We start from the raw sequence: 26,239 nt of genomic DNA on the forward strand, positions 1-26,239 counted from the left end.
ACCAACTAAGAATACGAAAGTAGATGACCTTTATCTTCTCTTTCTTTTAAATGTATTTTAAGTTTAAAACTATTAAAGTTTTGAAAACTTTGGGTATTGTTAGTAAGTACTTAAATAAAAATACATAGGTTACCTATACTTTTTTAGGCTTATTATTAGTGCTACCTTTTTACCCTTTTCGCAGTTTTCTCTGCGGATAATGGCGCCAAACGGTAGGATTTTCGTACGTAGTAACTTTAGTACCTAGTATAGGCACGTATAGGTAATAATAATAGATTTGCGTCGCTTTGTAGGTATATCTATGGCACTATTATAATATATTCTGTGCCTATGGCTACAGGTGCCTACTACTTAAGGATAAAATACACGTTTAAACGCGTTTTAATTTACATAATATTAGGAGGCCTACTAATCTACCTGCCTATTTATGATCATACAGGGACACAAAGTTAAGAATGTGCTGGCATAAGTATACCTACCTATATTCCTTTATTGACTGACATTTTATATCATTGTCACCTACCTATTAGTTTTATGAAAAACTTGCTAATGCCCGCGACTTCGTCGTATGTGTTCATCCAGGGTATAATCTATCTCCATTCCAAATTTCATCCAAATCCGTTCAGCCGTTTTTGCGTGATTGAGTAACAAACATCCAAACATCCACACTTTTACATTTATAATATTAGTAGGATTAGGATATTAGGATTAGGATGTACCTATTAGTTACCTACTTTGTTAAAAAACATATATCTATTGGTTATATTATCTTAAAAAACAGGGCAATAAGGAACTAAGACGTTCACAGGTTTTTATTGCAGAAATCGTTTAATGGGTTATAAAAAAGAAAAAACCGTGGAGTGTTATTAAATTGAAATTGTAGTAGAAAGAAAACTGATAGAAATTGAAGGACCCTCCCTTTTGGTTGTTAATATATTTCGTAAAGAAAACAAAATTTTGATAGGTATATTGTACCTATATTGGATAAACGTCTCTGCTATTATAGGTATACCTACCTAACACTTTTTGTGGACAATCTTTTCCATTGAAATGGTATTTTTCAAATATTAAAAAAATTCCATGCCAAAAAAGTCGAAACAAAGTTGAAAAAAAATAAGCTAAAATTTTTTGATTGGGGGTTTGATTTTTTAATATTTGAAAATACCACTTGGATGGGAAATTTGATTGTCTACAAAAAGTGTTATATATAATATATCAAAATTTTGATTGCAAAAAACCAAAGATTGGAGTCGGGGGTTTTAACCCCCATCTTCAATTTCGACCCTACAAATTCCAAACCACTATTAATTAACCCCGCTACTTTAATTTTTGAATTTTCAAAATCCTTTCTTCGCATTAGCTATCTGTGTGCCAAATTACAGAATCATACCTCAACATAGAAAACTGTCTCTTCACTGCCTTCAATACTGTCGTCCAGCGGCGCCACCTGCGGTCGTTTTACGTGAAACGAAGGACGAACTGATAGGTGATACCCACCATCTACGTGAGCTGCTGCTGACAGTAATAGCTAGAAACTATAAGTTAATTAAATTACCACAGCCAACAGTTACACAGCTTAACAGTTTTAAAAGCGACACCTATTGGCGAGTAGCAGTACTAGCAGATCCATTTTTAGTCAAAGGAGTTCAAAACCGCTCTCGACAGCGAACTCAACACAGTCGCGCGGAGACCAACCTCGGATTGATAAAATATAACCTCGGAATCTCGGACCAACAACATCGTCACACGCGGCCGCGGCGGCGGCGGTGCAATCGCTGTTTGGCTTATTTTACCTAGTATCATAACTCTATGCATTTTCCAGACACAGGAGTGTGTCCGCTAAGTTCACGGTAGTGACTTTACAGCCTACAGGATATGATTACTTGATTACTGCTACATCGTACACGAAATAACACTTTTTTTAATTCAGCCGCAAATTCACGGTTTTCGGATTTATATCCTTTAGGTACTTGTGTTAGAAAACCGGCCAAGTGCGAGTCAGACTCGCGCACCGAAGGTTCCGTATTACAGTCGTAATTTTTCGACATTTTGCACTATAAATAAAAAATTATTATGCATATAAATAAAATATATAAGCTGTGATAGCCTAGTGGTTAGGACGTCCGCCTTCTAATCGGAGGTCGGGGGTTCGATCCCGGGCACGCACGTCTAACTTTTCGGAGTTATGTGCGTTTTAATTAATTAAATATCACTTGCTTTAACGATGAAGGAAAACATCGTGAGGAAACCTGCATGCCTTAGAGTTCTCTATAATGTTCTCAAAGGTGTGTGAAGTCTACCAATCCGCACATGGCCAACGTGGTAGACTATGGCCAAAACCTTTCTCACTCTGAGAGGAGACCCGCGCTCTGTAGTGAGCCGGTGATGGGTTGATCATGATGATGATGATGAAATCAAAAATCTGTTTTAATATGTACAAATAAAGCCCTTTCATATTATGATACCCCACTTGGTATTGTTATCTTACTCTGAAAATTGAAAATACTAAGATTTGTTCATGAACATATTATATTTTTTCTGCGATATAACCACAAATTCACGGTTTTCAGATTTATTCCTTTACTTGTGCTATAAGACCTACCTACCTACCCAATATCATGATTCTATGTCAACGGGAAGTACCTACCCTATAGGTTTTCTTGACAGACATGACGGACAGACAGACAGACAACAAAGTGATCCTATAAGGGTTCCTTTTTTTCTTTAGAGGTACGGAACCCTTAAAAGACATTGCTATGCTGCAAGCCAAATGTTAACAGGAAGTAGGTACCTACCTACCCTCTAGGATTTGATTTCATTGACAGCTTTTTATAGACACAACATACAGACAGAAAGATAGTCGATAGACAACGAAGGGTTCTTTTTTTTCTCAGGAGATACGGAACCCTAAAAATTGCTAAACTATAAATTAATAAACAATGTATGTATGTAAGTAACAAATGTAAGTAGGTACCGCATTGGTGCATTTTATGAATGAGTTATTTTTGTGTAGGTGTTTTACGCAATAAAATTTGTGGATTTTTAAAAAGTTTGATTGCCATTTTTAGCAGCGAAATTACACAACTGGCTCACATTGAAACATTTTCATAAGATTATGCACATAATTGCACATATTAATTATTTTTTATAAGCTATTATAATTTTTTATAACTCTCATTTAAAATCTTCACATAGCCGCGACTTCGTTCGAAATTCAAATGTGGAATGGGTACCTACTTGCTTACCAACATCCTATTTGACTAGTCAAATACAGGTTTTGCTATTGCAGATTACGCACGTAACGTGTCCTTGTATAAAGTTAAATAAATAAATAATTATCTTCTCTATATACTTATAAAACCGGCAAAGTGCGTGGCGGGCCACGCGCAGTGTAGGGTTCCGTAGTCACAATTCTGTCGGACGGAGCAAGGGCTCCGTTGTGACGTGATTGAAGGTCAAACCGATAAACCAACAAACAAACACACTTTCACATTTATAATAAGTATGGGTAGTGATGGGTAATGATTTACTTAATAAAATATATATCTAAATTTACACATAACTTAGAAAATATGTCATACAGAATTAATTTATGTATCTAGGATTTATATTATATTTCATAAGGTATTTTATTGTTCTTGTATTTTTGTCGCCTCCTCTCATACTACAATAAATAAATAATTATTATTAATTCAAACTTAATTATATCTGTGTTTCCTGCATATATTACAAATCCAAAAGTGCTGCATCCATAATATGATGAACATGAGGGAGGTATACATATCTTACACCCGGCTTTGCTCACGTGTATAGTCGACGTTAGCCCGACTAGTTTCAAACCCATCCGGGGTCCTTTTTCACAGGGACTTAGTTCGAGCACGCGTCGCGGTTGAGATAATATGTATAATGGAAATCACTCACGATGAGGGAGGTACTTTAATAAGTACCCATGGGATTAAAAAAACCCAAAGCCACGCGGACGCAGTCGCGTCGCGGACAAAAGTTAGAAAATGTTTTAAACTTGGATGCTAGTTTCTTTATGATTCAAACTTTACGGTAGAATACCATTACTGAGCTTAATGTAATTAACGATGGTTTTTTTTAAATAATTAATTGTATTCTTTTTAAAACGGTGTGAAACTATGTACCTATGGAAAAAAATATTTATAACTAGCAATCCGCCCCGGCTTGGCACGGGTAGCTTATTAAAATTTTCGTAGGGATCTCAATTTAAAAAAAATATAGCCTATGTCACATACTATGTTTGTCAAATACTCACGTACAAATACATTTTGACAAACAAAAAAAGTGGCCACGGTGATAAGGACAAAACATAATCATTTTGTCACATTCTAACAAGAGCTTAAATGCATTTAGCTATCTCGCTCTAACAGTAAGTGTCACAATAGGGCTACTTCTAACAGTCCTTTTTCTGAGATGTCAGGAATAATGTAGCTTTCTACTGTTGAAAGAATTTTTAAATTCGGTCCAAAAGTTCCAATTAGATTACCCCCTACAAACAAACTTACAAACTTTACCTCTTTATAATTATAGAAGTATAGACAAGAAGATAGCCGCGATTTTGTCCACATGGAGTTTTTTTATTTTATTCAAATACAAGTTAGCCCTTGACTGCAATCTCACCTGGTGGTAAGTGATGATGCCGTCTTAGATGATAGTGGGCTAACCTGGAAGGGGTATGGCAGTTTTTATTAAACCCATACCCCTTTGGTTTCTACACGGCATCGTACCGGAACACTAAATCGCTTGGCGGCACGGCTTTGCCGGTAGGGTGGTAACTAGCCACGGCCGAAGCATCCCACCAGACCAAGACCAGACATGGAGATCCGCTTTTTAAAAGTCCCGTGGGGAGTGTGGACTCGTTGATTTTCCGGAATAAAATGTAGCCTTTGTGCTCCGCGATGCACTTGCCTTGCCTTATCTTTGTACATAGCTACCAAACCTCAAAATCGGTTAAGCGAATGAGCCGTGAAAAGCTAACACAGACACACCTTCGCATATATGATGATAACTAGATGATGCCCGCGACTTCGTCCGCCTGGATTTAGGTTTTTAAAAATCCCGTGGGAACTGTTTAATTTTCCGGGATCAAAAGTAGCCTTTGTCCTTCCCCGGGATGCAAGCTATCTCTATACCACTTCAAAATCGGTTACGGATGGGCCGTGAAAAGCTAGCAGACTGACAGACAGACACACTTTCGCATTAAAAATATTAGTATGGATATGTGGATGCATGGATATTAGCATGGATTATACCACCGAAGGAAACGTCCTGTGCGCTCGCGCGTGTATTTTTCTTAGGTACGTACCTATCAAAATAATGGGTTGAAAGTCCATTTTTGTCAGTTTTCATAAATTACGGATGCACCAAAATTAGGTAGGTATAAACTGAAAATTTTGCGTAACATTTCAGGTATGTATTCTGTGTAGAACCAATCCTTATCGTCAATTATTAGTATTAATCACCTGTCCTACGGCTCCTATATATACCACATGGCCCGTCTATGTCTAATTATTACTAAGTTAATTATATCAATTACTTACGGCTTAAACTACAGAAGAATAGGCTACTTGACTCATATCTAATTTCGTCCAATAAATGATTATTTATTATAGTATTTTGCTTAAGACAACGAAATATATCAATAACAATTATTAAAAACCCAGGATGGATATTTAAATCCAATTTAAAAAAAATCAGTTTTTATTTTTATTTGAAACTCAGAAAACGCTGTCAGCCATGATGTGACGTCATTAAATATGTAAACAAACAAATGTCATCCCTATTGACTAACGTAGTATCCATATATATAAAATTTCAAGTCCTGACTAACTTATATATCAACGCACAGCCTAAACATCTAAACAGCTGGTCCTAGATACATGAAATTAGGTGGGTGTGTTCTTTGTAGGTAAAGAGAAGGTATCCACTAGGAAAGGATTTTTTGAAATTCCACCCCTGAGTGGGTTAAATGGGGGTTTGAAATTTATGAAGTCCACGCGGACGAAGTCACGAGCATAAGCTAGTTTTTATATATTTCTAAAAACTCATAGTAAACAAATTATCGTTTTCTCTTTATAAATTGAATAAGTTATTAAGTAAGACTTACAACAAAGTGATCTTTGCAAAAATAAATTTGAGTTGCAGTCGTTAGTCATATCGCCCCTTTAAGATTATAGTCCCTTTAAGCAAGTCTTCGCGTGTTACGTATATTTATTTCACTGGGCACTCTAATCCACAACTTTCCTGTGGTCTTGATCGATGCGTTTTTACATTCTCGGATGATACAATAACGATAATTACTATATTTTTCATGTAAACTAGTATAGAAGTCATGTTTATTAAACTTTGGTAGGTTATGCTCAGTATATATAATGTACTCTGTGGTTATGCTGTTGTTTACAAATGCATGACGTCAGAGCACAGATAATCTATCGGCCAAACATGGCCGACAGTGTTTTCACCTGTCTAAGAAAAATATATTTTTAAATTAAAGTTTTACGGTTTTTAGGGCGCAAAAAAATATAGTGTTAATTTTTTTGATCTAATAGGACAAATATTAACCATTTAAGACCTACTTAAAAAAAGTGTCAACTAGCCTATTGTGTAACCACAACAGTTTATATAGTAGGCATTAAAATTCGTCGTACTATCTATGGTTTAAACTTTAATTGAATACAGGTAGCCAGGAATTTTATGTGATTACGTCATGTATGAAGATTTTCCCACGCAATTGTTTTAATTTTATTAATATTAGTAAGTATTGGCGACAAACTTCGATGAAAAATATACTGATGTGAATAATATTACTTACGTGGCAGGTATTCTTATACATGAATATGATGATATGATTTTGGCGAAATTTGGTACAGAGATAGCTTGCATACCGGGGAAGGACGTAGGCTACTTTTTATCCCGGAAAACCAAAGAGTTTCCACGGGATTTAAAAAAAAACTTAATCCACGCGGACGAAGTCGCGAGCATCATCTAGTTTTCATACTTTATTATCATTTATACGAAAGTGTGTCTGTCTGTCTGCTAGTTTTTCACAGCCCAACAGTTTAACCCATTTTGTTGAAATTTGGTACAGAGTTAGCTTACAACCCGGGTACGGACATACTGACTGACTGACTGACTGACTGATCTATTAACGCACAGCTCAAACTACTGGACGGATTGGGCTGAAATTTGGCATGCAGATAGCTATTATGACGTTAGGCATCCGCTAAGAAAGGATTTTTGAAAACTCAAGTCCTAAGGGGTGAAATAGGGGTTTGTAATTTGTGTAGTCTACGCGGACGAAGTCTCGAGCATAAGCTAGTTTAATAATAAAATTATTGTGATATGATATTATGATATTGTAGCTCGTCGTTGTCTCGCTTTACAGCGTGTCAGCAGATTCCGCCGGCTGGCGGCTAGTTCCCGGGAAACCGCCACACGACCGTGCGAAATGGTGCTCACATTTACTTCTAATGTAACATGACGAAAGGTAATGTGTAGCTCTTTACTTTTTATATCTTCTATATAGGTACATAAAAGAAAAAAGTTACTGACTGACTGACTGATCTATCAACGCACAGTTCAAACTACTGGACGGTTTTGGCTGAATTTGGCATGTAGATAGCTATTATGACGTAGACAACCGCTAAGAACACCGACATTTATATTGTACCTGGTGGCTAAGAAATGATTTTGTCAGTACACCAGACCTTACTTGTTTTCTGAGAAACAAAATGTATGAAATAATTCGCTATAATCCGCCAAAACAGAGAGATCTATAAGTTGTTACGCGACATGTCGAAATAACAATCGTGGAGGGAATGCCCCGCACACCCGCACAGCCCCCGCGCTAACCCAGTGCGGGTGAGCGCGTGTGACGAGCGGGTGTGAGAGGCGTCCCCCTGCCTCATACTCCGATTGGCATCTCAACCTGTCACGCACTATATTTATATGGTAGATACTACATGTAGCATGCGATGCACCGCAGGAAAAGCAAGCAATAGTTAGGTATAAATAAACCAACGAACCAGCAAACAAACACACTTTCGCATTTATAATAGGGGTAGTGATTATTTTAAAGTTGTTTATTCTAATTTTTACAATTCTTGAATAAGCTTTGTTAACTAAATAGAGTTTACAGATTCAGCAAAAAAATTAAGGATGTTTTAAATCATCGATTAAAATTGCGGAGATGAGGAGAAAATTGAATTTTTGAGGGAGATATATGTTTTTGAAAGTGGTGTAACGCAACACTAATGCATTAATTTAATGATTGGCTGCATTTAACGGTCAAATATCATCAGTTTTAAATACCTCGCTGATTTTCAAAGTAGGTACCTTCAAGCGTGGCCGAATTAATTAATTTCACCGACAATTGGCGCAAAGGTCTCTCAAAACCATCAGCCACCATATAAAATGAAAACCTGTTCGAGATATCCATATATATTAAATCAATAAATCCAGGTGTTCTTAGGCATGTCTTAGTCAAATAGAAACAATCCTGCAAACATAATAAAGGACATAAATATGGATACTTGAACCTTTTCTCGACAGAACCATTGCTTGTCTAAAGGCCAAAGGTGATCCGAGTTAATTGGCATAACAAGCATAAAAAATTAACTGATAGACTACGGATAGACTTCCAATTCGTTTTGTAAAATCATACAAGTCACGGAAAAAACCAACGAAAATTGACTATTTTAGAAAGCACATCAAAAACTACCAACTGAAATTTAGCCATAGTGCAACAATACCTTGGATAGATCGTAGGATTATAGTAAAAGCAGATTAAAGCATAACACGATTGATTTGCCTAAAGTTTTTTTAAACTCTAAAATGGTACCTGCTACTTAACCAATGTAGGACAATCCATCATGACAAAGCAAGCCTCCTGAAAAAACTATGACCATAACTTGACCATTTAAAGGACCGAATGATTCTATTTTTGTATCCCTAAAATATAGGTATACTAATTTGAGTGGTAATTTTTTAATCATCGGAAAACACAGCCGACTGGAGAAAAAATGGACTTCTTCCGCTCAAACTTTGAAAGGTTGCAACAAACAAAACAAACGTTCCACCCTAGGTTCCACCCAGTGTTGTGGATAATACGCAATCCTTCCTTGCCAGACCTTCCTTATTTTATCAAATAAGGAAGGTCTGGCACGTGTTGGCTGTCTCTCTACAAGGGACGTAGACACGTCTAACTGTCTCTAACACGGAAATAGGCCCAGGAATAAGGAGAAGATAAGTTTGTAATGAGCATTGTATTTTATTGTACCTAATCTATTTTAATTGCTTAACACGGTAGAGATAAATATAGATTGTAATTAATTAACCATCATCATTTCAGCCTGCGGACATCTATTGCTGTGCTGGGCATGTCTTTCCTAAAGAGCGCCACCACACCTGGTCATCCAGCTACTTCTGGCCACTTTATGTTGTAGGTCCATCTTTCTGGAGGGCGCCCCACACTACCGCTTCCTTAATCTACAATCTAGAACTTTCCAACTTCAGCAGCCATCGCTCGAACGACTAGCAGGATTTACCAGCGCGCTCCATCTTAGGCTGCATCATCACTTGCTACCAGGTCTAATTGCAGCCAAGCGCTAGTCTATAACTTTAAAAAAAAACTACCCACTGCCACTTCAGCTTGGTATGGTTGCTTATGATGGTTTCGACTATATCAATAACCTTAGTTCGCCTGCGGATTTCAACATTTAGAATCCTATCCTTCAGATAAACTCCTAACATAGCATTTTCCATAGCTCGCTGAGTGATTTAGAAATTGGAGGATTGTTTGTCTCTTGCCAGTGTCAACATTCAAGCGCCATTTTTGAGGACGGTAAGGACACACCGATCAGAGTCTTTCATCTTAAGGCTTGCAAGTATTGCCGATAAAATTAATACTTAATTTTACCAAACGCTGCTGCCCAGTCCAGCTATACCTATAATATTCTGTTAGCTTCTTCATCGAAATTTTTATTAATTAAATAAGTTTTCATTAATTACTCAAGTAATTACATTTTATAACAAATTAGTGCAAAGATGCGCAAAATAAGGATTGCGGCCAAGGCTTACCGATACGGATTACCATCTTATTTTTTATCATTTTTTTAAAATTTGAAAATAAAGGTATTTTTTATTCCACATTGAATAAATTACAATTAGGTTAAAAAAAACAAGGTTGATATTCTGTTCTTTGGACAATTTGGACTTTACTTTTGTCCTGTACTACAAAAGTAAAGTCCAAACTGTGTGTAAGTTTAAGTAAAACAAACGCATTTTTTCTCCCTCAATGACAAATTGGATTAATTAATTTTCTCGTTGCTCTGTTGCGACGTGATTGAAGGACCAACCACCAAACCAACAAACAAACACACTTTCGCATTTATAATATGGGTTGTGATTTCACAAAACTTAGTAATGTTTAGCATATTATTGATGATGATGCGGAGTCCCTTTATTCCCTCGTGGAACTTATGGCTGCAGCAGTCATTTTCCATGTCTTCCAATCTTTAGCTGCTGCCTTGACATGGTTCAACGTGAGTTCCACTTTTTTAAGGTCTGCTTCAATGGACCTACCCCAGGTGTTGCGAAGAGATGGAGGAAACGCTACTCAAGTGGCGTTTCAATGATAGCCTGCCGGTTGAAGGAAACGTCAACCAACCAACACCTGAAGCATATTATTACGTGCCAAATATTACTTAGTTTTGTAAAATTTATTTGTATTGTGTTACTACGTGTGACTCGCTGCCTTTCAAAAGTCGCCGGCTTTAAGCTTAATTATATCGTCCTGAATTGCAGCCTTGAAAATTTGGCCGCCCTAAATGTATTGTAGTTGGGTGCACCGTGCAAATAATATTATGGGAATATATAGACACTTTGAAAACACTGCGCCGGAGTGTTTCGTTGAGTATAGACGTCGCGCCGTGCCGTGTGTGCTTGTGTGTGTTTATATACCATCACACAAAACTTCGTAAGTATTTATTTTTCTTAGGTTTTTATTCACTATTTCTTTATTGTATTATATCAACATTTTAACAATAACATTAACATTTTGATGAGCTTCCAAACTGTAACAACATTTGTCGGGAGCATATTTATAGTAGTTCGACTGTTAGTATTTGTTTTTTTTTTAGGAATTTGCTATGCGTCCACAAATAACTAAATCTTGTACTAAATTAAACTTATTATAAGAAATTGTATTTAATATACTTACCATGCCAATAAGTTTTGTTATATTTTCTTTTTAAAACGTATTTTGTTGGGTGCGTTCTTTTGTTGATCGAAGGTTCTTTCGGGCTGCTTTCAAGGTTCGTTCAGTGACCTAGGCATTTAAATTCGATGGCTAAAGCATTTATATGAACTTTACCAGTCAATGGGATCGCCGTGGAAACGATTTTAATTATTTTAATCCAGTCCTTATCTCCTGGTATTGATAGCGTGAAATCCAAATAAAATACCAATTAGATTTAAGGTTTTTTAACTAAAATCGCCAAAGCAATTTTTTTTACGATCGATAAATTAATTATTTAATTATTATTAATAGATTTTTACGTAGATTGATAAAACGTAATTTCTTTCCTATTATCTGATTATACACCCGATACTGCCCGGTATAATGATAGGCAAGCATTATGTAAATTGTGTACAATGCTGAAAAAATTATGTGGTGGTATATCAAATACAAATTATTATGATTTATGAACGATAGCTATTATCAATCATGTGTCCTAGAAATAAATTATTATGTCAATGAGACTATGATAAGCACTGATGATAAGGTTAAATTGAATAAGTAGGTATAGTTTTCGACACACACACACACCTGCACGTCACCCGCGCTCGTCCGCACCGGGTCAAAGCGGGGGCTATGCGGGTGTGCGGAGCGTTCCCACCCCGATTGTCATCTCGACCTGTCGCGTACTATAGATGCCATTGCTCTCTGTAGGTTATTGTTAATATGCAATACGTGTCATTTTTTGTCAATATTATGACTTATGAAACTTATTTATAAATACAATAATATATAAATTTATTTATTTATTTATTATAGCCTTTTTGTTCCTTAATAATGTTTCTTACACTTATTAACACACACTTTCATTTATGTCTATAGTTTGTTATTATTTATATGTATTATTTATAATATTATGTATTAAGTTTTTTTTTTTTTTTTTTTTTTTTAATTAAGGACCTCTCTATGAGTGTAGGCCTCCTCCATTTTTTTCCACAATTTTCTGTCTATAGCTTTATTGACCCAATTTTCTCCCGCTATGCTAGCTATTTCATCTGCCCAACGTTCCAGCGGTCTGCCTCTTTTTCTTTTTCCCCGGGGGCCAGACCAGGCAGACAATTTCTTTGTCCATTTTTGCGTATCCATTCTCGCGATATGACCTGCCCATGCCCATTTTAGTCTTTTACTATGTTTTAAAGCATCCACAACATTTGTTTTTCTTCTTATATCCGTACTTCTTTGTTTATCTAAGCGCTTTATGTTTAGTATACTTCGCTCCATAGCTCTTTGGCATGTTAGTATCTTATTTTTAGTGTAGTTGTTAAAGACCCAGGTTTGACACGCATATGTGAGACAAGGCAAGATACACATGTCAAGAATTTTCTTTTTCAGTTTTATGGGAAGGTTTGATTTTAATGTTTCTTTATAGCTCCAGAACTTGTTCCAGGTCATGGTCACACGTCGGTCAATTTCATCGCGATGTCTAGATTTTTTGAATGATATTTGTTTTCCCAGATAAATATATTCGGTTACATATTCTAGAGTTTCATTGTTGATTTGTATCGGTTTATTGGAATTGTTTGTCATGACTTTTGTTTTTAAGGTGTTTAATTCTAAGCCAATCTTTTTACTAGCAGAATACAAATCGTTTATCATTGACTCTAGCTGTGATGCTGTCTCAGCGAATAAAACAATGTCATCAGCAAATCTGAGGTTGCTTAGGAAGCTACCATTTATGTTAATACCTTTCTTGGACCAATTCAAGTCTTTCATGATGTTTTGAAGTACAGTTATAAAGATTCTAGGTGAGAGTGGGTCGCCCTGTCTTACACCTCTACATATATTTATTTTTTTACCTTTTTTGTCCAGTTTCACTTTACTTACACTGTTATTATATATATTTTTTATTACTTCAATAGCATCATTGGGAACATTGCATTCTTGTAGAGCTTTCCACATACTATTATGAGATATAGAGTCAAATGCCTTGGCATAATCAATAAATGCCAAGTAAAGTGGGCGTCTATATTCTTCATACTTCTCTATTACTTGTTCTAGAACATATATATGGTCTATAGTTGAGAAACCTTTCCTAAATCCTGCTTGTTCTACTGGCTGGTGTTCTTCTGTAAATAATTTAATACTATCTTCCAGGCAAGATGCAAACAGTTTATACAAGTTTGGTTGCAAACTGATGGGTCTGTAGTTTGAAATATCTGCTGGATTTCCTTTTTTGTATAATAATATAATATCTGACTCTGCCCATTCTTTGGGTATTATATAAATAAATGAATATAACTCTAAATAACGATAAATTATCTCTAAATAGTAAACATGTTTACAAAAACAATGTCCTTTTCAAAATAGTAACTTCTACTCTATTCCTCTTATAAATACTACCTACCACAGGTGAAAATGCAATTTTTTTCGACTTAAATGAATTTTTAAGTTAAAGAAATGTGGTATACCTACTAACAGAAGTAGTAACGATTTATTAAATGAAAAAATAAACGTATTCTAATTTTTTTCTCAGTTAAGTCAAAAACAAGTGCAAATTAAAATTTTAAATCACCCCTAAGTTGCGAAATGTGTCGGTCTACACGTCTACACGCACCGGACATCCTGTTATCTACCTTCCTCAATAGCCTGATCGATCAGACCCTCATGGTCACTGTCTGTAAGCCAACTCATCGCGACCAAATCAACAAGCTTAAACACAATAGATAGATACACGTGCTGTAAGTTGACAAGGAGTTGTGTAGTTCGCAGACTGTCCTGGTGCATCAGGTCAAGGTTACCATATCAATACAGAATAAGTTAGGCGGATGATTAGACAAAGTGGAATTGATATAAATATCAATTGGATAACCCAGGAGATACTGAAATCATCGGCTGAAAAAGACCTGATAGGTAATGCCCAAACAGCTGAACAGATTTTCATCAATCATAGCTAAGAACCATCTATCTCAATAACATAACTCTCGAATAAAAACAGGCATTCAAATCGGTCCATCTGTTTAAGCGCTAAGATGGCAGACAGACAGACGAAGCGAACTTATAATACCCCTCGTAGCGTCGGAAGTCAAAAACGTAGGTCTGTATAGGTAAACAGCGGCGTACACGCATTAATATAAAGTGGATCGCATACTGCTGCAGGAGGAGAGCGAGACTCAAAAACACATTTTTCAGAACCGAAATTATTTCGTCGGCTTCAAACCGTAAGGGCTTATAAACAAAAATGCGAATGCTTTTTGATTTCAGTTAGGTATTAAAGAGAGAAAGCCTCAAAATCATAATATTATTTACTAAACTGTTTTTTTTAAAGAAAATTAAGAAATAGGTACATTTTGACTATGATTGTTACAAGAACAAAGTTATTTAGTACTTTATATCTGCTAAAAAGTAAGAGATCCGGATACGGGGCTGTGGTTTGAAGCCAGCGGTATATGACGTCCGCGTCAGTTTTTTTTTTTTTAAAAAGAATATGAGCCGTGTTAAATGACTAATATTCCCCTTTCCTCTCCAACTAAGCGTCAAGCTTGTGCTAGGAGTAGGGACGACAATAGTGCAACGGGCGGGGTTTGAACCGTCGACCATTCGGTTTTCAGTCCACTCCTTTACCCGTTGAGCTGTTGAGGCTCAAAGGTTGAGCTATTGAGGGTCAGTAATAGACATGCTTGTCCGGTGCAATCTTCTCGTGCAATACGCTTATTACGTATTCGCATTTTCAGAGTACTGAAAAATGTGCTCCGTACGGGCGCAAGCACCGTTTGCGGCAGTGTGCAAACAAGTTAAGCTCAAAACGTAAATGTGTGCGTAACCTACCGGCCATCATCGGTCAACGACGAGCGGCCTGACCTTGACGCCTGTTATGCATGTGTAGCATATACTAAAGTACCATGCACCACGCGTATACAGGCGAGTGCAAACATCAGTCGCGACTCATGAAAGACGTGAATACATTAACAAGGACGGCTTTTGTTCCTCTTGGGTAATAAATGGGAGATTGATAATATTAGGACTATAAAAAGTATTGTCATAGTTGATTATTCTTGTTTTAATGTATAATTTGTGTGTCTACTTTTTTGTGATGATAAGAAAATAATACTTGCGTTTGTTATACAGCTTTTTGGTACTTTAAAGTTTTTGTTACAAACTTTTGATGAAAATGACTATCTGAGGTACCTAGGTACTCTTGAAACCCTAGTGTAAATTTATTGCCATAAAACTTTCATTTGTTATGGAAGGGCAACCTGTCTATGGTGTAAAATCTATAGTAGCACGTATTTTTACTTCGAAAAGTTACCTAGAGAGGAGCTTTTGTATGTTGTATGTGTTGGGATATCATGGTTTTAGTAAAAAAGAAAATGATTTGCATTTTCTTAAAGAATATCGATGTAAACATCTGATTGATTATATTAACTTATTTGCGTTTCGATTGCACAGATTTTATTGCGTTATTTTAAACTTTGGTTTGCGCTGGTTCTTAAAACATTTTACAGATAATTTTGTCAGGGTTACCACGATTCTCCATCAATCATTTTGAAATGCCATACAAAGTTGCCTAATAAGACCATTATTTGGACGATGGCGAAATTATATATAAATAAGTAATATCTTCGTAGGTACAGTTACACTATAATTTGCAGAAATTCTCATCAAATATTATTATAAACCTTTCTCTTTCTTTTAATCAATTTTTGAAGCCGGAGCAGACAGATAACAATGTTTTTCTAGAAAATGTAATACGTTTTAAATCGATTTCGACATTATTTTTACGACCAATTTGAATAGCCATCCAATTTCCTACATCATTAAAATCAACTTACTTAGTTTCAATATTAATATCGTGATTAATATGGAAAATACCGGTTCAAACACAACCCTTGATAGATATCTAATGTAGAATTGCGTAGAAGCCTATTTATGTTCATCAGTAGAATAATGACAGTATACTGGATGACATTTCGACATCATCGAAGGCATATCGAAGGCTATTTGCTGCATGCTTGTCATTTGGTTATGTTACTATTCGCTCAAACCATAGAGATTCATCTAAGGCTCAAACCCATGCGTTTTCGAGATCTGTATTTGAAAAGTTACAATTTTTCTTTGTTGCACTTTACTAGAACAACTAAGTTGAGTTTTAGGGTTATATTTTCACAAATAGCAAAAAAGAGAAAATAATTTTTGTATCTCAGCATTCCTATATTTGCACTTTGCAGCAGCTGGTCCTGAATTTTTAATCGGTTGGTCGGTTGCGTTGCGTGTGCCAGTCATGCGTACGAATACTTGTAGAGTTCAGAGTTTTTAAACACTGTGAGTGTTTAGGTACGACACTGCTATGCTGACAACATATACCTACGACTGAAAGCGTAGTGCGAAATACGAATCTAAATATATAAAATGAAAAGGTGAATGACTGACTGACTAATTTATCAAAGCACAGCTCAAACTTGACGGATCGGGTTGAAATTTGGCATGCTGATAGCTATTATGACGTAGGCATCCGCTAAGAAAGGAATTTTGAAAATTCAACCACTAAGGGGGCGAAATAGGGATTGTGTTGTCCAGGCGGACGAAGTCGCGAGCATAAGCTAATACCTATTACAAAAAACCGTTGTGCACGACCGATATTATCGTAGCAGAATTAAAATCTTGATTTTTAAAGAGTGTTTGCAGTTGCTCTGACGACTCAATAAGTATAAAAAACTTAATATGCGATGGCCTTCTGACTTAGGCCAATGTCAAGCCGCTCTAATTAATAATTCAGTCAAATAACCACAGTCATATAATTCACATGATTGGAATAATGACTCATATTACAGTAGTAAATCATGTGACTAAAAAACTAATGGGGACCAAATGGGGTCGGGGACCATGGGGTAAAACTAGTAAAACTTTGGCGTAAAGAAACGAAATGCTATTATTATTAACTATTCACTAGATTATTCATAATACCGAACGATTTATCAATAAAATTACGAAAAAATTCAAAAGTTAGATCTAGGATAATATATACTGTGCGATCATCATAACAATAAAAAAAAATCCAGTTAATAATATTAACATGCAACATTATTATCCATACATGTATTAATTCTACTAATCCGTAGATGGCCAGCGTGATAGACTATGGCCAAAACCCTTCTCACTCTGAGACCCGTGCTCTGTAGTGAGCCGGCGATGGGTTGATCATGATGATGATGATGATGTATTAATTAGGTTTATTTGTACGCACGTGCAGCTGATTACGTCGTGGGATCTATGTATGGCATTCTATAAATAAATAATAGCTTAGATGATTCACACACAATAAACAAACTCCTCACGTACAAAATATTAGTAAGAAATCCTCATCCTCCATAATCATTACCTCATTGTTCGGAAAATATGTGACCCAATTTTCTTTCTGTCGATATAAGATAGATAAATATTATTACGATAAATTATAATGTAGATACGCTTGAAATTATCGTGTGAGTTAGGACCTAAGTTTAGGGTTCCGTCTTCTTTTCACCAGACTGTGGCGGAGGCCAAAGGAGGGTTATGTGTATGTATGTCTGTTCCTATGTCCGCTTGTTGCTCAACGGCTCAACTGATTTTGATAAATGATACGTCATTATTATCTTGATGGCGGGAGTGTCACTGGGTAGCTAAACTTCTTAAAAAAATCAAAATGGCGGACTTTAGGCGTTTAATGTGCGGGCTGAAAAAAAAATTATTCTTCAAGACCCTCGAGTGGGGTATCAAATTAAAGGGTTTTAAAAGACGAGTTTGAAAATGTATATAGTTTGTATATTTGAATACAAAATGGCGGATTTTATGCGCTTTAATGTGCGGAATGAAAAAGATGTCCCAGGGTTTTACCCCAAAAAAGCACATAAATGAAGCATCCATCGAGGTTTTTTTACATAAAGTTATGTGCACAATATAATAATAATTGGTATAGTTCCACTTTCACGCACATAACACCCAAGCTTAAAAGACTCACGAAAATTTCTTTGTTTTGTTAACAATGGGTTAACTCAGCCACAGAAGTTCTTTTACAAAATGTAGTGTCAATTGGTGTCAGAGATTTCCTGACTTCCATTCAATCTGTATATTTTTCAAGATGTGTCTTATCGAGTGTTTATCGCACCTACAATATTTATATGTACCGTTTAACACACTAATGTTATGTATTTAACAGTTTACTTAAAGATCAACATAAGTGTTGATGTAATGTTTACGTTTATAAAACGCTCCAAAGGTTGTAATTAGCAGATTTTCTTAACGGAAAATAATGTTCCGCGTATTAAAATTATTTTATGTTGATACACAATTTTTGTTAGTGGATATTTTTAGTTCATCGTCATCATCACACCTCAACGCATCGCCGGATCTTCTCATGAGATGGGCTAGGTATAGCCACCACACTGTCCAAGAACGAACTGACAGACTTCACACATATTTGAAATATTATGTAGGTTTCCGAACTATGTTCTTCTTCGACGTCCGTTTTAAAACAAGTGATGATTCATAACTTATGTATACTGTAACTTAGGTATGTATATATAGGTAGGTACAATATTTTCAAAATTCATTTTTCTCTGAATCTGATCTGTGATCTCTACAGAGATAAGCTCGGTGGATAAGTCCTCGATGCACGTTTTTTTGTAATTGTAGGTAGGAATGTTATAAAATTTAATTATAAATTTATTTTGGCAAGTTTTTATTGTTTACTTAACACGTCACCTTGCAGATATTATGTACCTACACGAATTATTTTTCAATTTTATTTTTACTCGATTCGCCAACCAGTTCTAGACTTTTTCATGGACTTGCTCTACCTACAGGTTTTTATGATACAAACCTTGAATAAATTATGTTGTTCAAGGCCGAGTTGTATCGGTTATGACTATAAGCAAGAAGAAGGGTCAAACTTAGGTAACTATAACATCAAACTACTTAAAGCTAACAAGTACAAGTAGATAGGTATGTCTGCTTTGTTCCCACACAATAACTGAAAAGAAATAGTTTCAAGTTAGAATACAATTTATTTTAGGTGTTAATGTTATTCAGTAGGGATTTCGTTTGTTAGACATCTAACTTTCTGACTTTCACTCCTTTAACATGATATAGAAATCATGTAAGTAGAAACAATACGATGGCAAAATGTCCTTATAAATTATTGTAAGGTGAAGAACTTATTTTGCATTGAAGTCAGTAATATGTTGTTGCGATTCCTACCTGAATTACTTATTGTAGTCAAATATCAAAACTAAAGTAACGCTAGATTTTCAGAATTTCAGACGGATACTATGTTACTCTAAGGCTGTCTTTTAACGTTTTAGGGTTCCGTACCCGAAGGATGCCAACGGAACCCTAGACTCAGCTTTCCTTCCGTCGCGCGTCGGTCTGTCTTCCGTATTACAGTGGTATTTTTTCGACATTTTGCACGATAATTCAAAAACTATGATGCATAAAAATAAATAAAAATCTGTTTTAGAATGCACAGGTACCTAAAGCCCTTTTATATGATACCGCACTTGATATAGTTATCTTTGTTCGAAAATTGAAAATACTAATAATTATTAGTTTATGACCGTAATTTAATTTTTTTTGTGTGATATAACCACAAATTCACAGTTTTCAGATTTTTCCCCTAAAGCCAGCTATAAGATCTACCTACCTGCCAAATTTCATGATTCTAGGTCAACGGGAAGTACCCTGTAGGTTTCTTGACAGACCGACAGACAGGCAGACAGACAGACAACAAAGTGATCCTATAAGGGTCCCGTTTTTCCTTTTGAGGTACGGAACCCTAAAAATTTCTTGTACGGATAATCTTCGTGTGCGAGTCCGACGTTTTTTTTATTAAGTATCTAAACTTTTATGGGACTTTTGTCCGATCTACGACCACGCCAGCCTCATCGTAGCTTTTATTACAATCTACAATATTACCTATATGTAATGCGACAAATACAATTGAAGACATATTATAATATGTTGATGTTATATGAAGCTATGATAGCCTAGCGGTTAGGAAGACCGCCTTCTAATCGGAGGTTAAGGGGTTCGTTCCCGGGAACGTACCCTAACCTTTCGGAGTTATGTGCGTTTTAAGTACTTAAATATCACTTGCTTTAACGGTGAAGGAAAATATCGTGAGGAAACCTGCATGCCTGGGAGTTCTCCATAATGTTCTCAAAGGTGAAGTATACCAATCCACACATGGCCAGCGTGGTAGAGCTAAAGCCCTTCACACTCTAAGAGGAGACCTGTGCTCTATAGTGAGCCGGCGATGGGTTGATAATGATGATGATGAACTGCCTATGCAGAAGTATTTCAATAATGGACATAGAATCTTCTTTTGTCTAGAAGGCTCGTAAAACCTCCTATACAGACGAAGACGATTTTGTAAAACTTGCATCAATCCTTATTACAATCTCAATTGTTGTGATTGGCTGAATTTGTGCTATTCTTGTTGCAACAATGCATTGCAGCCAACAGTGAGCGAACGTCAACCAATCAGAGGTGATTGCGATCGTGACATTGTAGCTGTCATTCTACCGCAATCGCGCAGCTGGTCATCAACGCTGTCACGGTCAATAGGACTATTAACCAGAAAGTCAATTTTTTAATGGAAGTATTTAAGAAGGATTTTAATACCTTGAGTTGCTTCCTTTCCGCTGTTTCCTGTTAACCAGAACATTCAAAAAAATTAAAATTAATTTTTTTTACTAAGTGCCTTGAAAAATATCTAAGTATGATCTCACAAGCGATAAACGCGTGTTTATTTTAAACCGAACATATTTCCCATACCCTCAATTTAGTCTAAACTAGATTTTAGACTAAAGACTTAGTTTTAAGACTAGATGATGACCGCGACTTGGTTGTGCGCGTAATTATGGATCACTAGCTAACTCGGCGAATTTCGTACCACCTAACAGTCTATTCAAATTTCTCCGTAAGAACCATCCTCGTACTTCAAGAAATATTATTTAAAAAAAAACCGGCCAAGTGCGAGTCAGGCTCGCGCAATGAGGGTTCCGTTCTAAGAATTTCAAAATAACCGCCATAAAAATTAAAAAAAACCGACCAAGTGCAAAACAGGTTCGCGCACCGAGGGTTCCGTATTACAGTGGTATTTTTTCGAGATTTTGCACGATAATTCAAAAACTATGATGCATAAATATAAATAAAAATCTGTTTTAGAATGTACAGGTAAAGACCTTTCATATGATACCCCACTTGATATAGTCACTCACTTCGAAAGTTGAAAATACTAATTATTAGTTCATGACCACAATTTAATTTTTTTTGTGTGATCTAACCCTAAATTCACGGTTTTCAGATTTTTCCCCAAATGTCAGCTATAAGATCTACCTACCTGCCAAATTTCATGATTCTACGTCAACAGATTTCTTCCAGACAAAACAGTGTTATCGTGAAAACTAGGAAAGTAAAAAATACCTTTCTATTACAAGTATTACCTACCTATTTTTAGTACGCCGTAGATTATAATATGAACGTTGTATTAGATAACTAATCCAAAGAATAAATCGACTTGGGCCAAGGCGCAATTTAAATATTCATGACTTGGGTAGGATAACATTATTCATAAAGTATGTTAAGAACTTTAAAATATTCTCGTAGCTATCAAAAAGTAATTCTGTTGCTTAAGTATAATAATATTATAAATATGTAAGTATTTAAAAACACGTGTGTGCTGACGAATTGATGATTGCGTCGCTTGGTCCATGGTTAAAATCAGTTTTCAAGGTAAGATTTGTTTATTCATTTAAGTAGGTAAGTACATATTATATGCCAAAGGAAATTGATAATTTTAAACAACAGTTTTTATATTCTGAATCATACTCTACGCCACCGGCCACACGTGTGACTTCATAGTTAATACAAAGTGTATAATATGATAATTGAAAGCGAAGTTCGCACTTCACTCCTAGTCGCTCCACGTGTAGTTGTGGCGTAGTTTGAGTCCAGGCCAAAATTAAATTACTGAAAGTAAAGGCTCGTAAAGGTGCGAAAGTAAATGATTATAGATACCTAATAGAGATGAACATTTCACAGCATGTGAAAAATGACGTAAGAAGCCTTTTCGTATGAAACACTTGCTATCTCACTTTATAGGTGCAAAAAATTTCCGTAAAAAAACTGCAAAATAACAGCGCGATTGAGCTGGATAATGATTCCTAGTTAAATTAATGTGGTAAACAATAATTGTTAGTGCAAAAATCGAAAAATCACATACCGTGAAAAATCACCTGCAAAATAACTGTGAAGAAAGATAATTATTTTACCAAATTAAAATTATTTGAAACTAGCTGTTGCCCGCGACTTCGTCCGCGTGGATGTAGGTTTTTTAAAAACCTGGGGAACTCTTTAATTTTCCGGGGTAAAAAGTAGCCTATGTCCTTCCCCGGGATGTAAGCTAACTCTGTACCAAATTTCAATCATCAAAATCAGTTGAAATGATGGGCCGTGAAAAGCTAGCAGACAGACAGACACACTTTATAGAATTTATAATATTAGTATAGATTAGGAATCATGCCTATGGGTAATAGATACCTATTATATTATTATTTACCTACATAATAACAAAAGACAAATTAGGTCATCACTGATGATGAGCAGGAGGAGGTAAAATTATCACGAGCGATTCAACAGAATATGATATTGTGTTTCATAAAAGCATAGCGTTATTCAATACTGATGAATATGTCTCTTTGTCCCTATTCCATTTTATCTATAGCATGTTTTCTCTGACTCATGTTTGAAAACAACCTACGTTGTTTACTACGATACCTAATTTGTCCCTTATTTGTGGTTAAAATGACTGTGAAATCAAGGAGGTTAAAAGAAATTTGTTGCTGAAGAAGAAAAATGAAGCTGTGATAGCCTAGTGGTTAGGACGTCCGCCTTCTGATCCGAGGTCGGGGGTTCGATCCCGGGCAGGCACCTCTAACTTTTCGGAGTTATGTGCGTTTTAAGTACCTACTTAAATATCGCTTGCTTTAACGGTAAAGGAAAACATCGTGAGGAAACCTGCATACCTGAGAGTTCTCCATAATGTTCTCAAAGGTGTGTGAAGTCTACCAATCCGCACATGGCCAGCGTGGTAGACTATGGCCAAAACCCTTCTCACTCTGAGAGGAGACCCGTGCTCTGTAGTGAGTCGGCGATGGGTTGATCATGATGATGATGAAAAGAAATTTGTTAGTTTATAAACGTAATTTGTTGAATTTTGGCCAATCCTATTTTCTATGTACCTACGTTATATTTATGTCTGTGCTGTATCTTCGTGTGTTACCAGATTTCTGTAAAATTGTTCTAAAACTACTTTCAGAATTAGTACACGGGATCAAAGAGCTGTATGTAAATATTTGTGTGGAGCGCGCTACGAATAAAATCCACTAAGAAGATAAAATACTCGCATTATAGTTTGAGCACAGACGAAAGTCCCACCTTCTATCTTTGTTGTACCTATTTGTCTTATTCTTTTTTTCCTTTTCAAGCTCTCTTAATTTAATTTAATTTTAAAACACCGAAATTCTTAAAATAATATAATTCAATTAACTGAATAATATCTAAATCATTACAAAATTGTTTTTTTTATTCAATTAAACTTTTACAAGTAGGTAGGTACTTTTGACTCGTCAAAAAATGCATCTACTACTGGTTCAAAATGCCTTTCCTACCGAGAAGAACCAGAAAGAAACTCGGCGGTTGCTCTCTTCAAAGATTTGATATACAATATGCCATGTATAAAAAAGTATTTGCATTCCCGCCAGAACGAGCTGCAGGTCAAATCCTCGCTCTTTTATCATTTAGATAATCTTCAATTGTGTAATATGCTTTATTAAGGAGCATACTTTTAATCGATTTTTTAAACTTGTATAAAGGCAAGTCCAAAGTAGATTGTGGAATTTATATATTAGTAATATTATATTACTTTTAATGTCTAAAACAGGATAATTTGTATCCATAATAAATATTTTGGATAAAAAAGCACAAAATATGCGGAAAACGTTTGTGTTCCCATTTTTGTCTCCGTCTTTTCATTTATTACAAACTACAGTCCTGAACAAAGAGTTCTCTTTCATCCCGCATTCATTGTTCATCGCGAAATATGAACACGCCGGTTTCTCGGAAAGCCTTTACATACCCGAGTACATACCCAATACGAAATATGTATATAGAACGCAGTGCTTTATGAGGAATTCCGGGACTAGATCAAACCAAAACACGAAGTTATTTAAATATTATCTTTAATCTTCAATTAATCAAGCGTAATCTATATATATATATATATAGGCGACTGACTGACTGACTGACTGACTGACTGACTGATCTATCAACGCATAGCTCAAACTACTGGACGGATCGGGCTGAAATTTGGCATGCAGATAGCTATTATGACATAGGCATCCGCTAAGAAAGGATTTTTCAATATTCAACTCCTAAGGGGGTGAAATAGGGGTTTGAAATTTGTGTAGTTCACGCAGACGAAGTCGCGAGCATAAGCTAGTAATATCATAAAGAGGAAGGATTTGTTTGTTTATTTTTAATAGATAAACTAGATAAAATTTAATAGATACGCGTTTGTATCGAAACACACGCGTTTGCATCGCGTCTGTATCGCTACACAATCGCGACTGTATCGCTACAAACGGGCGTCGACGGCGCGTTTAAAAAACGTGGTGTGCACAGGCCCTTAGAAAATTATTTATAGGCTCGCAAGAAATATAGTATTATTCTGTATATACCTACAGAAAGGTACCTATATCTTTTCTCGAGTGAAGCCGGGTGGATCAGCTAGTAGGTATAATATTAAAATAATATTATGCTTAAACTTTGTAATATGATTCGTGTCTCAATTGGTTCAATAGTTTACTTCGTAAAGCATGCACATTGCACAATACCTCCATAACAATATTATTTTCTGCGACCGTTGTAGGGTCAGCTCGACTATTCATTGTTATGGCATTGGGAAATTATTGCAATTGGAATTGTTTAATTTTCGAGCAAACCAACCGTCAGATTCCATTGTCAAGATCTGCAATAATTGTGCTGATGCCAGATTACGTGAGAGTTGCGCAAAGTCCACAGGGCCCGGGTCACATTTTAATTTGCCGAATTATTATTTCGAATAGCACCGCTTCGTTGATAATACTTGAAATATGCGTATTAGATCGGTGATAGTTTAGTGGTTAAAACGTCGGTCTCCTATTCAGGGGGTCGAGAGTTCGATCCCGGGCACGCACCTCAAACTCTTCGGAGTAACGTACATATGTGCGTTTAAACCATTAAATTATCACTTACTCTAATGGTGAAGGAAAATATCGCGAGGAAACCTGCATGTTTGGGAATTCTCCATAATCTCAAAGGTGTCTTAACTCTGCCAATCCGCACTTGGCCAGCGTGGTGGACTATTGCCGAATCCTTCTCATTCTGAGAGCAGACCCGTGTTCAGTAGTGAACCGGCGAGGGGTTGATGATTCTTTCGAATGTAATGTAAGTAGCATATTTCTAGATAAAATAACGATATTACACTTTTTGTTTTTATTTTACTGCACTAAGTATTACACCAGGGCCAAACTTTGAACTTTATTCGGTCATTCATAAAAAGTTGTAATGGATCAAGGTTTGAAGTAATTCGTACTGTATCAGTTTTAATGACAGCGCCCCAAAATATAAAGTTGGTAAATTAAAATGCTACTGTACTAGAGTTTCCGACTTTTCCGCGTAAGTTTTGGCTTTTCCCGTGTAGCTAGCAGATAGGCAGTTTGCATTTATAACAATGGGGCCGATTCTCTTGTACACAATCTCTAAACTAAACTAAAATGACACGTCTAAATCTATTGCTATCCCTGTCATAATGTTGCTTGCCGAAAAGGATAGCACTAGATTTAGACGTGTTAATTTAGTTTAGTTTAGAAATTGTGTACAAGAGAATCGGCCCCAATATTAGCA

At 35.9% G+C, this 26,239-nt stretch overlaps 1 protein-coding gene across 1 annotated transcript in view; it reads left to right on the forward strand.

The window, feature by feature from the left end:
• The first annotated feature begins 10,894 nt into the window (after window positions 1-10,894).
• LOC117994951 (alpha-tocopherol transfer protein) overlaps window positions 10,895-26,239 on the forward strand; it is a 33,054-nt gene continuing 17,709 nt past the window's right edge. The window contains exon 1 of the mRNA XM_034982961.2: window positions 10,895-10,999. The gene's annotated coding sequence lies outside the window, so the exon portion shown is untranslated. The remainder of the gene's footprint in view (window positions 11,000-26,239) is intronic.

This window comes from Maniola hyperantus, chromosome 1 (assembly GCF_902806685.2).
Source record: "Maniola hyperantus chromosome 1, iAphHyp1.2, whole genome shotgun sequence".
Classification (NCBI taxonomy): domain Eukaryota; kingdom Metazoa; phylum Arthropoda; class Insecta; order Lepidoptera; family Nymphalidae; genus Maniola; species Maniola hyperantus.